The sequence below is a fragment of the Triturus cristatus genome, chromosome 3_2 (assembly GCF_964204655.1).
Source record: "Triturus cristatus chromosome 3_2, aTriCri1.1, whole genome shotgun sequence".
Taxonomy (NCBI): Eukaryota; Metazoa; Chordata; class Amphibia; order Caudata; family Salamandridae; genus Triturus; species Triturus cristatus.
In genome coordinates, this window is record NC_140584.1 from 732,877,714 (window position 1) to 732,894,958 (window position 17,245).

A 17,245-nucleotide genomic window follows, 5' to 3' on the forward strand; every position below is an offset into this window, starting at 1 on the left:
CGTGTGTCGAAAGTGGGTTAAATGCATGGCACATCAGCACAGTATATCATGAAAAAAACACAAATTCTATGTAAAAAGCAGCTCACAAAAAACGAAAAACACCTGAGAATAATGAATTATGCTTAATACGCAAATTGAAAGCTGTCCTCGCCAGGAAAACCATACAAACAGACTGCTCATAAACCTAACTATATTTATACCAATAAATACCAGTGGAAAATAAACTGAATTATTAAATAAAGTAAAAATTAAATTACATCTATAGTGATGTAATCGCAAATGGTAAGGAGATAGCGCGACAACTGACAAGGCATGTTCAATGTCAATTGTTACATCATCTGTCTCGTTCATTGAGAGGTGATTGATTTTCATGGGAGGACCTGATTTATGACTGGCACACTATATTATAAGCAATGAATTTCAGAGTATTTTCATTCTGATCAATAACTTAACTTCTATTCTTAGTTTTCTCAGTGAATATTTAGTACATAAACAGGTGCACAGAGTGGAGATTGCGATTCATTAACAGAGTCAAAGCTAGCCATGATTCACTAGAGACAAAGCCTTGAGTGAATCGTGATGCCCATACCTCAACAATGGTAAAATATAGAATATAGCGCTCTGCGGATCTGAATGTATGGTTTATGCCATAATATATTTCTTTCAAATGCAGTAGTTAGTAGTAAGTGTTTAACCAGAACAGAAGGAGAAAAAACTGTGCAGAGATTTAAAAATTATAAGAACTAGATCTTGCGAGTTTGGCATAAGTTGGTTTCTTCCATATTGTGAATCTAAAACCGAAACTATGAGGCATTAATCAGTTGTTTCTTAAATCTACTATGGTAATAACACCTTTGTACTGAAGTAATGTGTTAAGTTTATAAGTACACGTGCCCTTATTAATCTTATTCAATAACATTTACTTTCATTGACATGGCACCTATATATATATATATATATCCACACATATACACAGACAGATATATATATTGAATATAAGTCAATAAGACTTTATTTCTCTGAGATCTTGGAGTGAGGTTAATTCTTTTGCGTGACAACGTGAGGACCTTTTGAAATATATATCTAGTGGCGGTCGCCAGTAGATAGTTATAGTTAGGACCGAGTTCCCATAGGAAATCTGAAAATTCTATTTTGAATAACTTTGGCGCCGGTTGACTTATCTTCGTGACATTTTCAAAACTAATGGGGCGCTCCGCTCAGCTCCTACCCTGAAAGTCTTGGGGTGATTCGTCAAGCGGGGGCTGAGAAAAAAGGGGGGTCCCAAAACGCGTTTTCCCCATGCATTTTCCCATAGGACTTTTAGTCGAAGGTACAGCCCGAACGGCTGAACAGAATTACTTGAAATTTGGCAAAGAGGTAGTCCTCAGGTCAGGCATGTGCCTTTTGCATATATGGTGTCAATCTGTTCAGTAGTTCCTGAGAAAATTGCAGTTAAAAGTACATAAATATCTATATGCGCGCACCGTGCGCGCACGGTGCGCGCACGGTGCGCGCACTGAATGTGCGCGAGCGTAATTCTGATTGGTGGTTAGATGTCAGTCAACATTCGAATCGGTCAAAATCAGGAAGTGTCGGACGCCATTTTGTGTGTGACAGTGAAAAAGAAAGGTGGAGAACGTGAAAAGGGGGCAGGGTAGAGAGTTCCTGACCCCCTAGCCTTTGTCAGGAGGTCCCTGAAGGACCCCGAAGGGTGAAAAAAACATTTTATTTATTTTCAAAAAATCGCGGGGTGCGCGTACGGTGAAAAACCCTTAAAAAAAAAAAAACATTTTAAACTGTTTATAAGTTTATAGAAGATATTAACTATGCTGTTCAACTTTATCCAAATTCAAAAAAAAAAATAGAGCTGAGCCATTCCATATTACAGGATACAGTCAATCTATAACTATATACATAGGTAGTTTATTGTAAAATAAATATATAAAAAATATAATAATACATACAAAAATTAGCATTTAAAAAACCTTACAAATTCACACAAAAAAAATAGGTTTCCCACACGTTATAGTTGGGAATTAGCATTTAAAAAAACCTTGCAAATTCACTGAAAAAACCATAGGTTTCACACGTTACAGTTAGCTGGACATTTCACTAGTAAAAAACCATTGAAATTCCCCCGTTATAGTTAGTTCAGCTAAATATAACTCGCGCGACCGCAATCCACTGCTGATGACGTCACATATTGCATCACTCATGACATCATCCAGTGAATATGTGTCTTTCTGAAAAATAAATATTTTTTAAATATGTATATCTAAAGTTTATTGGAAGAATAAATGGGTAAATAAGTGTCTAAATGGATGTTTATTTTTGTAAAATTAATTTTATAACTGACTTATTAACAGTATCTTAGTGAATACAGTGATGTAATATGTGACGTCATCAGCAGTGGATTGCGGTCGCGCGAGTTATATTTAGCTGAACTAACTATAACGGGGGAATTTCAATGTTTTTTTACGAGTGAAATGTCCAGCTAACTATAACATGTGTGAAACCTATGGTTTTTTCAGTGAATATATATATATATATATATATATATATATATATATATATATATATGTTGGAAATACTCCACTCCCACACCGGGAAGGGTGGTGGTGGCGGGGTCTCTCCAGACATACACAGTGGTAGCTTGGCTCGAGTGGTCAGGAATCAGGCACCGTGCTAAGCATACGACATACCCATACAATAACCATGCGTGCATCCGTTCCAAAAACGACTCTACACCGTAAAAATTATGAAAATATCTCTGTTTATCTTCTTTTTCTCTTAGTTACTGATTAAATAAATAACACAATCACCATATACAAGGCTTTTTCTGTGGAAGGGTACGTCAAATAAATACTGTCTTAATGATTCAATAAATAGGGGAGAGCATAAATACTTAAGGCATAAATATAAGTGCATTACATACAGGCAATTAAATATTATGAGGCAATAAATACTGCAAGCCAATAAATATTGTGCGACAATAAATACTGTGGAACAATAAATACAGTGAAGCAATAAATAGGTTAAATACAATAAATACAGTGCTCTCAATAAATAATTAAAAGCTGACAGTGACACTTATAGAATCAGATCACATTTAGATTTCTATGGGCTGATTTGGCCCAGTCACAGCTTGTGGTTAGGTGGATGGCTTGAGGGTGTCTACTCCCTGGCTTGGACAAGGCTGAGGCCTAAACTGAGGTAGATCAAGGGGGGAATACTAGAGTCCTGGCTCTCTCACTCTACACAACCCCTCTGAATTAGTCTCAGCTCACCCCTGGCACAATCAAGCTGGTTCCAGCACCTCTCTAGCCCCTAGGGTAGTCTCTCAGGATTCCACAGGGCCTTAGGCGCCCTCTATTCCACTTACTGCCCTTTTTCTGAAGCTCCGACGCCGCTGGAGTCGTGTCGACGCCGTGAGGCGGTTCCGGTTCGATGTCGGCGGCCTCGGCTCGATGTCAGTTCTTGACGACGCCGGTAGGCGGTTCCGGTTCGATGTCGGCGGCCTCGATCTCGTCCTCCGGTTCGATGACGTCGGGCAGTCTTGGCTCGATGTCGACTTCAGGCGGCTCCGGTCCGATGGCGACCTCAGGTTCGATGACGTCGGCCGGCCTTGGCTCGATGTCGACTTCCGGCGGCTCCGGAGTGCGACCTCCACTCCCGACCTCCGGTGCTCCTCTCCTCAGGTTCCGGCGACTCCGGAGTGCGACCTCCACTCCCGACCTCCGGCGCTCCTCTCCTCAGGTTCCGGCGACTCCGGAGTGCGACCTCCACTCCCGACCTCCGGCACGCTTCACCTCGGTCTCCGGCGACTCCGGAGGGCGGACTTCACTCCCCCGTCGACGCCGCTCACTCGACCTCGGGTGACTTCCTCCTCGACCTCTGGTACTCTCTACGACCTCCGTCGGCGCCCTCTCTCGACCTCTGGCGGCTCCGGGTACGACGTCTGCTTTTCCAGTCAGCGCCGCTTCTCCACCTCGGGCTCCGGGTCTCTAGGCTTCTCGACGTCGGACTCCAGGAAAACCAATAATCAGGTCAGGACTTTGCTGTTCTTTGCTTCTAAGGCCTGTTCCTGCTGTCCAGGTCCTTAAGATGGTTTTTCTTGCTTCTTCCCACACAGGGCTCCAGGCTGGGCTCAGTCAGTAGGGACTAGTATCAAGGGTGGGTTTATGGACCCCACTCCAGGCACAAGTTTCCACCCCTGCTGCTTCACTCCTTCCTCCTTCAAGTTTCTGCTGCTCTCCCTTCACCAGTCAGGTGCCAACTGCCAGCTCCAACTGCCAACTCTCTGTCTTAGCTTCCCAACATTCTAAACCGCCTCCAACTGTCACAGGGCTCCAGAATGTTGCAGAAGGTTCTAGTAGGTTCCAGTGGGTGCTGGTGATGTCACAGGTGGCCACCATTTTGTGCTCCAGGCCCTCAGACAGAAGTTCCAGGGGTAGCTAAAATGGCTCCCTGAATCTGCATCAATACTAAAAAGTCTGGTGGTTCCCAAAAAGGAAAAAATACTAACAGGGCTTGAGGCAAAAGTGGGACAAAATAAATAATGATGAGGAGGGACCACCCAAAGGGCTGACAGGTCTAACAATATATATATATATATATATATATATATATATATATATATATATATATATATATATATATATATATATATATATATATACACACACATACACCCTAAGGAGTTTAAAAAGCTTTATTGTTCACCTCGGGGAAGCAAGCAAGACGTGTCTTGGCTAAGAAGCCTTGCTCACTGTGTTGGTGTTCTGCTTCTATATCCCTTAAGCAAAAAATGTAAACCGTAGAAACAAAAATGAGGCCCTGCATGAGAGTCCTGGTCTCATGTTCATGTTAATATCTCTCCCAAACAGTTTCCTGAATGCAATTCGTTATCGTTCGCATCACATATGTTCCATCTGTTTCCAACAGAAATACATTCACAAAACTCTTTCCATCTTTATAATTATACCCTTCACTGTATTTCCAATTCCATTTTCATATGAATTTAACAACTTGTCCTAATTATTTAATGAATTTGAGTAAAATGATTATGAGTTTATAGCTTTAAAAAAAAGATTTGTAGAATGATAAACGGAACTGGAACATTGTGTCCCTGGTGCCAAGAGAGATCTGATAACCTCACCTTTCACACATGGTTTATCAACACCATCACCCCATCTGGAGGCGGAGGTGCGGTGACTCTGGCTGTAACCAACACAAATTATATAGAAAGATTTGAAACAGTTGAGGGCTATTTGAGAGCCCGATGTTTACAGCATTACCACAGCAGAGCGAATCTGTTTAGCAAAAAAGGTGAAAATGTTCCGCAAACTTACAGTCGTGACATTTAGAAAATGTTGGTGCTGCATGAAAGGCATTCACATTCAAAACAGCTAAGAAGTGAAGCCAACGGTTTGGATAACAGGAAAGGCCGATGGCAGAGTTCACGACCAAAGTCCACCGTCTCTCTGAAAGTAGCTTAAATGCAAACAGTGACCATTCGGCGAAAAATATTCCTACGGATTCCCAGTTTCCCGAGCAAGCCATACTTTTCATGAAAATCTCTTAAGCGTCACAGGACTGCAATGTACTTATGGATGTGCACACAACAGTAAATATAACACTGTCGCAGTAACAGATAGTAGTGTTATCGAACAAAATAAGTCACCTTCACAAAGACATGTATGCACTCAAGAGAAGGAAGCAAGATGTTTTCCAGCTGCGTACTACATTTGTTTACGCATGGCTGTTTGAGTCCTATGCTAGGCTGGTCTCCGCACTGGGAAATACCAGGTCTGTATGTACACGCTTTGTTGTACAAGGTCGGGTCAACAGTTGAAAACAAAGAATAAGATGTTGGTTTGCAGGGTTGGGATTTCACACTGCACTGACTGTGCAAATAGTGAGAATATTATTCAGTCAATAAATTAAAAGCTTAATTTCCAAAAGATGCAAGTCACTGTAAATGTTACTGAGTGTTTAGGCACCCCGTATTCTGAAACACATAGATGAATACTTATAATTAAAAAAAAAAAAAAGAAAATGTGCTGTGGCGCTTTAAATGGTCTGGTTCCCCTAGATTGCTGCCGGGGGTGGGAATTAAAACAATCATACATAGCCCAGCAGGAGGTAAAATGTCTCACTGATGCAGCTGCACTACATTGGCCTAGAAATTAGATTTTTATCTATTGAATTAGCAGCTGGAATGTCATGAATCTGACCTAGACAAGTTCAGAATAAACAAAAAAAAAAAAGAAGCAATGTCTGATCTTTCATACTGGCCTTCTCCCACACTCAAAAGGCTTGTCGGAACATGGAGCTATTGTTTCAGATTTTTTTTATCATCAGAGTTGTTTATATACAGTATAAAGTTTTAACATGACACAATAAAACTGAAAGAAATGTTTGAGGAACTTCAATATCCTCTTGGAACTTGGCGTACATCAGTGTTTACCAAACTGTGGGTCGCAACTCACAGATGGGTGGTGAGCGGAGTTTTGGTGGGTCTCAAAACTCCAAGCAATAAAGAAAGATATTTTTTTAATTCTGTCTTTATGCTGTCACAGTTGCTGTGCTGCAAAAACAGAGGTCGAATGTCATGCTATGTCTTCTGAAAAATTGCTCTTTACTTTTTTTTTTAACATGGGGATTGGTGTTTACAAACTCCTCTCACTTTGCAGTCAGAAAAAGATTAGTAAAGTGAATTATGTCACAGTCTTGCTGGTTTTTTTTTTTGCCTTGTGTTTCCAGTTTAAGCAATCTTTCTCTCTTTTAGCTTTTTTGGAGAAGTTATGCGTATTTCGGAATTGCAAACGCAATTGTGGAAATAGTTTTTCTATTACACTCTATTACTTTTGTAGCACACTCACCTTCACAGCATTGCACTGTATTGTATTTTTACTTTCAGCTCGCATCATGCATATTGCATTCTCAGTGCATTGGCATTTTTACACACACCTCTGAAGTTTACCTAGCGCAAAGTAGGAGGAAGAACATTTTAGTCGGTTCCCAGAAATGGCGTCTCTTTGGAATACTGCTGCTCAGGCCTCTATTCAAATAATGGATGAAAGCTCTTAAAAAGGTTCCGATATGGAAACTGCATATGAGGCAGAGTATCACGGATCGGAACCTGGAAGGTATTTTCAGTCAGTGGAGTTCCATCTGATGACAGCTCCGGTGATTTCGCTTTGCAGGTATAATCTGTGCAGCTGAGACAGTCGCAGTGTAGCCAAATCTAGAGCGCAGGCAGATACCACAGGGAGCAAAGCAAGAGTGCTGGCTTGGAATCCCCTAACATATTTAGGCTGAAAATTCGCCCGTTTCCTGAAGATGTTGCATGTCAATACTGCAATTTTTTTGCCCATGGTCTACTTCCATCTTTTTGTGGATGATGTGTTCCATGCGGAAATTGTGTAATAAACAGTTTGAGTGAGAATGGAGGCACCACATTCTAGGTTACACTGGTAGACTCCCACTTTAAATGTGGGGTTGAAAACAATGTGTGGCCCTTACACTCCTCATGGGAATATTGAACATACTCACAGTATGGTATTACTGGACGACACACGATTTGGAAAATCCCAGCTTTTCGGGAGGGGGGGTGGTTTCATATAGCGCAAACTCAACCCAAAGGTTTCAGAGCACTTTATATGAGCAGCAGTTGCGTTATAGTCAGACACATTCATTTTTGAGATCCCAGGATGTTGAGCATCCCTGCTGAGACTCGAACCAGGTTCCCCAGCTTCAAGGACGACCGCTCTAGCCGTTAGGCCAAATCCTGCAGAAGGACATTGGTCATGAGCAGTGGTTATCTTTTGATTTTGCAGTGTATGATGCACTTCAATGATCACTCGACTACATTCCCCTGGTATAATCCAGACCATGACAGGTTCTTCAGGAACATTTGTCAGCAAGGTTTCCAGAGATTTTTAGTTCTGGGAAGAATATAGTGGTCAACATGCTGCAGATCCTAGGACAACTGCTGTTCAAGGAGTAAATACCACGCAAATGAGCTTGTTGCGTCAAGCTGCACATGTGTGCGAGCTGCAGTGGTTATTTATACAGCCTGAAAGTATATATTAGGTAGTACTCCAGTACAACTCTTGCAGGTTTCTTTCCCGCATTAGGAATTAGCGAGGAGACTGGCTGGGACCTTGCACAATCACTCCTTCATAAATGTTATAACCTTCACGTGGATAACTTCCATAAAGGAGTCCAGCGTTTCAGACAGCTGTACAACACTGGGACAGTGTCTTGCAGTAAAATCTAAAGTCCCCACAAAGGATTTCCTCTGGAGCTCATTTGCAAGAGGTTTCAAAAAGGCCTGAGCAGTGAGTTGCAATGTAATGTACTGCTAGCTAGCAAATTCTTAGACAGGTGCCAAATATATGTCTTCACTACAATTCAAAATGAGAGCACTTCTCTGGTCATGGTTTCCTGTTAACTGGCAAAAGTACACAAGCCCCACTTTATCTTTGATTACAACACGTACCAGAGTGGATAAAAATGACCAGGTGCTTCAATCATTTAATGCAAGTTGTATAACTTGCACATCGTATTTTACCGTCCACAAGATCCAGCTCGCAACCTACAAATGTGTGTATGATGTCGATCGTCAAACTATCACAGAAAATATAATGTAGATACTTGACTTTCAGTTGGATCCTATTAATAGTCGTACTGCTTCAGAAGCAACATCATCTGTTGTGGAGGACATTGCAAGGATTCGCACTTTACTGGCCGCATTCCTGCAACAACGAAAAAGAGTAATCTGGATCATCAATGCAGAGCTTGCGTTCAGAAAACAAAAATGCAGTAGAGTTGTTTTACTCTACCCAGTGCCCATGTCAGCGAGTCCTGTGTTTTTCAACTTGCTTCACTTTGTAACATACAAAACTGAATTTATGGGAAACTGAAGTGGAGCAGACAGATTTCTAGTTAATGTGTGCCTTTAAATGGCTTTGCAATAGATACATACATTCCATAACCCATTACTTGATTTGCTATGCAACTTTTACAATTGTTCCTTTAAATTTGGACAATAATTCTAATAGTTGTCAAAGAAAGAACTACAATAATCCAATACGGTTTTTAATCCTGAATTATAATTGAGCCACTGAGTGCTTCCAATAAACAGATACACACTGGTCATACTTGTTGTCTACTTGCCACCTTCATCCTCCGTCAAACCATGGCGGATGCTCTGTCTGCCGTATTATAAGTGCATTACACTCAAATAGCTGCACTCAACGGTGGACCTAACATCTGCCACATTTTGATGGAGCACCGATCTACACAGCACCAACATGCTTGTCTTTCAGGAAGTGCTCTTCAGGGAAATCAGGGCAGCATGGTGTCCTCAGTTTTCAACTGCAGTTATGCTCACACAGTCCACATGATGGGTTAAGAGACACTAGAAGCAGTTGAATTGATCACAGCAAGTGTGTTCAAGGTGCATGAAAGACAAGTCTTCTTGAGCAAAAGATGGCTGCCATGAGGAGAAGTTAGTAAAGGTTTATCTGACACCGCACGGTATTAGGACCCTGAGTGAGATGGACACGAAGAGATAATCAAAGCTGAGTCTAGGCTTGTTGTCATGGGGCTCTCGTGTATGTAGAAGGCAGATGGTCACAGTAGGACTGACACATAGATCACTGCACCCACCCACCACTACAACTATAATGCGTATAGCACTTACAAATGGTCCCGTAGGTCGCACTACAGGCAACTCCGACTAACCATACAGGTGCATCTGTAAAAATTGCAAAGTTGTGCCACTTGTGAGTTTTTACAAATGCCAGATAACACAAAAGGAAGAACCCCAGTGCTAGTTCAGAGCGCCCTATGTTGGAGGGAATGTGCTAAAGGCTGTCATTCAGGTAGAGAAAGCAAATAGTTTTCTTTACCCATTACTGCCTTACTACAATCATCAACAATAAGATTTCCAGAATGTTCCTTTGCTTACTGATGTCTGTTTGGGTTTTAAGACAGCATGTGTTATGGTTCAACGGATGGTCCCTTTACCTTGCAGGATCCAATTTATGTTGTGCTGTGTACTGTGTTTCACATACTCTGTCCTTGGAGGGCCACCATTTCTGGCTGCAAAATTCCAAGATGGCGTGATCTTTTGTGCCTTCATGAAATTCAGCCGTAGGACTTTATCACATCGTCACTTTGATGAAAAAGTTTATTTCAGCAAACACGACGAGTTATGGCAACTCAAAGTCACTTAGGCAACATATATTGTGTCTAATGGCCAGCATGCAGACAAAATGATACAGTAACAGAGTTTTAATTCCATAAAGTTATGAATAAGGTTTGAATTTCTACTGAAACTGCGTTGCGCCTCGCGATCTTTGAATTTAGAGGGTGAGGAGTAAGGGCACGCTCGAATGCATGTATTATGTCTTTGTTACTTTACTATTACTTCAGGGTGCCAAAGGAGGTGTCCAAGTCCAATCTGGGGAGTAGAGAAAGGACATGGGATTGAAATCAATCCTAAATTAAGCGCAACATTCTAGATTTCCTGATTGCAGCCCCCAACTGTGAGCTATCGGATTAAAAAACACAAGTTCGTTTAAACAACAGGTTTTTAAAGTTCAGTCCCTGGGAGTGCCTTGCATTGTGGGTTGTTTGGAGTAAATTTGAATCGGGAGGGGGGGGTCGAGGGGGGGGGGGGGGGGACTACGTTCCTGAAGACCTGCGAACCTGAAGGCAGGCGAGTGGGAAGGACTGCTGAGTTAAGGATAACAGAGAAAGGGGAAAGATGCTGAGGGGCACGAGACTGGGCTACTAAGGGAGTAGTCGGGGGGGGAGTGGTTTAAGATAGATTGACTCCAGCACACTAAGGCGAGAGCAGGTAGGTGAAAAAAATAAAAGGGCACTGAAGGGAATGCAAGGTGTGTAGAGCTGAGGGGAGACTGAGGGACCGAGCAGAGGGGAGAATCACTGAGAAGGGGAGGTAGAAATGGGTGGAGGCGGGGTGGAGTTGTGCCTAGAGTCACACATAGCTGGGACACACTAATTTACAAGCCTCTGAACGGCTGGGCTGAAGCGAGTCCCACTTAAGAATCACAGAACTGATACCCCCAGCTAACGCCCAACTCATGGGGTAGCCCGAGGAGAGCCCCACCTGAGACACATCAAGCAGCCTGATGCACACCACGGGCAGAGGCCTGCCTGCACTGCTAATCTAATGTCACATGGAAGGGGAGCCAGGTGCACTGAACGTGAATGACTGCCAGGTGGGAGCAGTAGGACAGCCGAATGAGCTACATTATCTTTCGTTCCTGGCACTGGCGTAACGAAAGCTGAGGGGGGCCCCCCTGAAAGTTACATGGAGGGTCCACTGCTCCGAATTGAATCCGGAGCTCTCAGGCTTGATTACTGTGCAGAGGGGGCCCCTGCAGCTCGGGGCCCCCCCCCCCACACCGCAGGGGATGTGGGGACTGGTGTTACGTCACTTCCTGGGATAGAACCCAGAAAAACAATTGCACATTCAAGTTCAATCTTCAGCTTAAAATCCACAGTTTTGGAAAAACCCAACCTGCAAACTACTTTCTATATGCAGTTAACCTAAGAAGGGCTAACTATCATTCGCCTGGGCATTATATAGTTATGTCAATTCATATAGAACATTTCTGGCCCACAGTAATATTAATACCATAACACTCAGCAGGCAGTAGCTAAGTGTAACTTACCCCTCTTCCACTCACATAAGACATATCTGCCACAGGGCTCCACATACATAACAAGTACATTTCCAACTCCCCAACACCAGACTTCCAAGGAACTACATAACGCTGGCTCTGCATACCTCAATCATCACATTTGCTTCCACAAACCTTCCAGACAGCTCTGCTTGTCCAGACTAACTTTCACAAAACCCATGCACGAAAATCCAGATCTGGCAGTCAAGCCTTCTATTGCATAGCTCCTAAATGGTGGAATGGCCTGTCTCTACACAAGAGACTCCTCCTTAGTTTTTAAATTCCACAATAAGCTGATGACCTGGCTTTTCAAGTCGTCCCACTAGGCCCTAGGTTTGGATAGACTCACACCTGCTCAGCACTAGGATAACCTCTTGGGCGATAGTGCACTCTACAAATCTGCATAACCCATCATCACCAGTACTGAAGCACCCAATTAAACCACCATCACCAAACAAACAGGCATGGAACAACTGAAGAGATCTGTCACAGACTGCTGGTCAATTAGAGAACTTTAATCTAGTCCACGGCTGAAGTTCCCAAATAACTATTAACTATGAATGCTTCTTTACATCTCACAATGACAATCAGATATAGGAAGATAGCAACAAAAACGATCTCACCAACCATGCCAGCTTTGGACCAAAACTATTAACACAGTTTCAACCCAGTGCAGTAACCAGCTAAGTAGACTATGATCATAAGGAAAACCAAGAAAGGATCTGCAGAGCTGCTCAAAGCTGCCAGATTACAGAAAACCATAAACTAAGTGTCAATTTCTCACATCTCATAATCCCGAGTCCAAGAAAACGATAACCGCACCTCGGTGGTCATCATGCAGAACATGGAGACACTTCCCACACACGAAAACAAAGACAATTTCCTTCTAAACCTTTGAACCACATACCTACATGGTAGTTCATTTCCCGCGTAGATGTAGTAAGTGATATATACACGCTGCAATACTATACAATACAGGAGAAGACTACTTTGATCCCAGTCCCTACACATCTGTGATATGCAGCAGACTGCTCCAATTTGTGAGATAGCTCATGCAATTAATACTTAAAGGGTGCTTGCCCCAAATAGGCAAATATTGTGTGTGCTGCGTACATCAGGTCACGCCCACCCCGAAAGCTGTTTGCACTAAAAAGAAGCGTTCTGTTTGCTATATACAACGAAATACCACCGTAACACAGGCTATGCTTCAAACCAAACTACAGAGTGTATCCTCTCACGTTCCAAATAAATAAGCAAAACGTACGTTTTGGTTTGAAAATTATTTTAAAAGTAGGTACTTTGTGTTCTCTGGCAGCCACAGTTCAGCAAGTTGCTATTTGAAACAGCTCCTATCTGATCAGAACCACCGTTCCCCCTCCCACATTACATGACCCTTCTTCCCATGCAATATCTGCTCTCCACTGCAGGAGATGGCAGTTCAGATTGAGTCCAGCTCCCTAGGAAAGAATGTAAAAAATGCTTGGTAACTTGCTTCTCAACTCCAGTTTCTTAACATTAATTGACACAGTTCATGAGAATTCTCTCTTCCCACCGCAAAACTCTCCCTAAGGTCAGGCAAGCATTTTGTGAATCTCCGGGGGCCCCCTAAACGTAAACAAAACCCAGGGATTTACACTGCTCAAAATGTTAAATGGCTATTTCACCAAAGAACGAAAGAAAGGTAACACAAAAAACTGATTTCACTGCAAAGGACAAAGCAGGGAGGAAATAAGTTGGTTTTTCAAGATAAAATAGAAAAGTGGTTTCCATAAAGGTAACTCATTAAAGGAAAGAGAAAAGTGAAAACACATTATTCGAGTTGTTTTGGAGAGCTGCTTGGTCCAACAGCCCAGGAACCAAAACTTAGTGTAAAATACTGCTAACGTTTTTGATTTAAATCATGAAAGTTTGGAAACATTTACATTTCATTAAAGATTAACAATAATTCTCACACGTTATTACTCTGGGCTTTGTGGGTTGGCAGGGGCCAATGTCACATCGGATCTCTATTGCGCTCTAATGTGGTTGGGTAGGTGCGAAGAGAAGAAGGTACCTGGACAGGTACAGCGTAAGCTTCACTGCAGCGTCCATCAGTCTACGGAAGATGGAACAATCACACACAAGTTGGGCTTCAACATCGCACCAGTTCACTCACCTTCATTGAGTGATCTAGTCAGTTTTCCCATTGTGGACCAAGTTGAAGTTCTCCATCCCCTCATGATTTCTGAGTAAATAGTATATGGTCAGGAAAATGTGTCTCACATCAGAATTAGTGGTAAGGGAGACCAACATAAGTGAGGGGCCACCCCATTTACTCTCTACCACTGTACATCTCCCTTACATGTTGCCATTAGTATGACATTGCAGCACCATCTGGGTCCTCCTGTACCATCTTGCCCTGATTTTGAGGACTCAACAAAGAATATTGAGTGACCTGAGCAAATTTTCTGTAAAGGGAAGCATCAACAAGTCAACATTTGTACTTCTACCACCTCTGCATTATGTGGAAGAAATTGTTGACTAGCCTTCTATCACTATGTTGGTGAACACTGTCAGCTCACATTTCTCAGTCTAAAACACCAGCGGTCACCATCCCTGTCCAAGCTCTCAAAATTCTATGCGTCACATTCACTCATTTGACACAGTTGAAAATAGTAAATATTATAAGACTCTTCATATTCCCAACTGTTTTTCAGATGCACTGCCGCAGACATACATTATTTTTCTTCTATACCCCTACTAGCCTCTGATAACTATTAGCAAGAATTCCATTTATGCACCGGTTTGCCTGCCCAAGTCCAAAATCCCACTATACATACAATGTCTGCACAACACCAAGCTCCTTAAAAACAACTGCTAATTTATACACAACGTAGCAAACTCATATTCTCTGGCCCCGGTGAATAGTTAGTTCATCTTGTTGTTCCAGGTCAGGCCACGGGTGGTGTCAGGGAACCTTATTAACAGATCTACAACTGGAAATCGAGCAGCAGCATTAAGATGAATGAAGACGTGCAGGTCCATCAAAATAGAAGATACTGTGATCAAAGGAGGGGGGTTGGTGGATTGTTAAAATCCTACACAAAGCAGGCATCACCATGTGAACGATCATGGTGCCAATGGGTATTCAACTGAAGGTTGCCAGTTTCAGAAGATAGATATCCCTCAAGGAAGGATTAAATGGCTTTTGGAGATGGGACACCTTCAATGCAGAGAAAAATGCTCATTTGCCATTCGAATAAAAACTAGTATCTTTACACCAGCTCTTGAATACAGAAAGTGGATGAATACTGAAAATTAAAATCAAACAAAATGAATAGAGCCTGGGCCACTCTGGTACTAGGAATCCACTAAAAAAGCTAAAATGGAAATAAAGTTATTTAAAACCCATCAAAAATCGTTCAAATAAGAGAAGTTTACACTCTTGTTCTGTCCCTTGTTCCTTACTCAATGTCTCAAACTCTCTCACTCAGTCCATCTCGGTCACCCCCTACTCGTCCCTTTTTTGCTCACCTGGCATACATTTCCCACTCCTCTTAGCCTGTGTAGATCTGCTCTTCTCCAACACAAAGTGAAAGATGTCCTAGCCTTTCTCATATTTCACACTCCTGCACTTTTTAAAAGGGGTTGGTACTATCGACAACTAGTACCATTTGCCTTCATTGCTATTCTACAAACTCCATCCATCATCCTCTTTGGTTTTGCTTTGTTCGCCCTAAGTTGGCAGGGTATGCCCACACGTGGGTCCCTTGCTCACTTTGCCACTGGATTCAAGCTAGCCTGGCTGATGACGGCTGATTAGCCAGAAACCGGTCCCAGGATGCTGGTTTCCGGTCCAGGGAAGACATGGCTTGGCAGTTTGGGCTGGACTGTTGCCATTAGGCACAGGGTCAGACTGATTTGCATATGGCCATGTCTGAACTGGGGTGGCGGAGTGAGCTAAAGAATGATGATGGATTAAACCCAGATCAGTTGACTGGGGGTGAGTGCTTGCAATGTTCAACACTCCGTCCATTATCCCCTTGGTTTTGCTTTATTCTACAAACTGTCCACAATTTCCAGAGAGAAAATAGAATGAAGTCATAAAAGATATTGCACAGGTATACTGATGAGATCAAAGTGGGGAAGGCACAGCCTGGAAAGAGAAACAGTGTAATGAAAAATAGTGACAAAACATTTTTGAATAAACCCGGCTTAAAGTAATGAAACTGGTGCAAATTAAGAGTTGTAGCTCAAAAGCAATATACACCAGCACTGGTACAAGCTTTGCAAAGAGAGTGGCAAAAAGTACAAAGAAACATGTTTGCTACAAAGAAAATTTGGGATGGCCGTGAAAATGCAGGCAGAAATGGTATGCTTGTGTGTGGGTGAGAGTGCCAACGCTGGTACGGTAGACAGCAAATTAAGAACATGCTGCCAAAACCCATATGTTCTTGGAAAGTCACAGGCACAGAGAGCTAGCAAAGACTTTGATACTCTTACATATAATAAAATGATGTGACCTATTTCTAACACAATTCAATTAAAGGACAACAAAAGAACATTACACCATGATGAAGTACTACATAAAATATGCATTTGCAATGCAATAGGCCTCGCATTTGTAAAAGTTAAAGCTTTTGGCATTATAATGTTTATTTCTTTTTTGGGGTTTGCAGTGGAGGGATTATTTAAATAAAAAAGTACACGCAATACTATATTATTAGGATGAGTTGGGGCGTTAAGAATTTGGGGGTGGAGGGAATGAAGACAGTTAGGGGCAGGGGTGGATCTGCTGGACTTCCCTCATGGTGGAGATGGGCTGGACTACGAGGGGTCAGGTAAGGCCAGCCAGCAGATGCGAGACCACGAAGTACACTTTAACCCTCACTGCCCAGTGTGAGAAAGGGATAGAAAGAAGTTGGGGGAGCCACACCGAAGAAAAGAAAAGCATGGCCGCCATTGTTAAAGATAAAGGCGGCTGACGGGGAACACGACAGCGGCGTGCTGAGCTGCTTACCAAAAACATAAAATATTGACAAAAGAGTTTGGTAAGCCACGCCACAGAAAAGAAAGGCGCGGCTGCAATCGTTAAAGATGAAGACGGCTTGCCTCGCTGCTTAAAATTAGGTTGTGTGCAGAGTCGTGGTGCAGTTAGACCCCTGGGCGGTGGAAGCAGGAGAGCTGGTCGTGCCTGCAACAGCAGCTAGGAGAAAGTCATTAATAAAAATAGTGCTCACAGATAGTAAATAAAACATACCAAGTAACACCACATGTTACAGTGGCAGTCCTCATGGGATGTTACAAAAGGCGGTACTAAGGAGGGACTACTAAGCCTATTCATGAATCAAAGGCAACCATTTCCAAAGGACAGTAAGATGAGCCAATTGAAAAGATGGGCGTAAAATGGGCAGAGAGCTTCAAGTCCATACTTGAATACAGCATGTCTCGAGGAGACAGCGCAAGCGCTGAATAGGCGAGACCTAAAGAAGAATTCTTACTGAGGTATAGTAGGGTGGTGATACCACAAGGACAAGCATTGA

The 17,245-nt window shown here is 42.5% G+C and overlaps 1 protein-coding gene across 4 annotated transcripts in view; it reads right to left on the reverse strand.

The window, feature by feature from the left end:
- Positions 1–17,245, reverse strand: part of MYO1B (myosin IB) — a 715,692-nt gene that overhangs the window by 608,313 nt on the left and 90,134 nt on the right. The gene's annotated exons all lie outside the window — the stretch shown is intronic.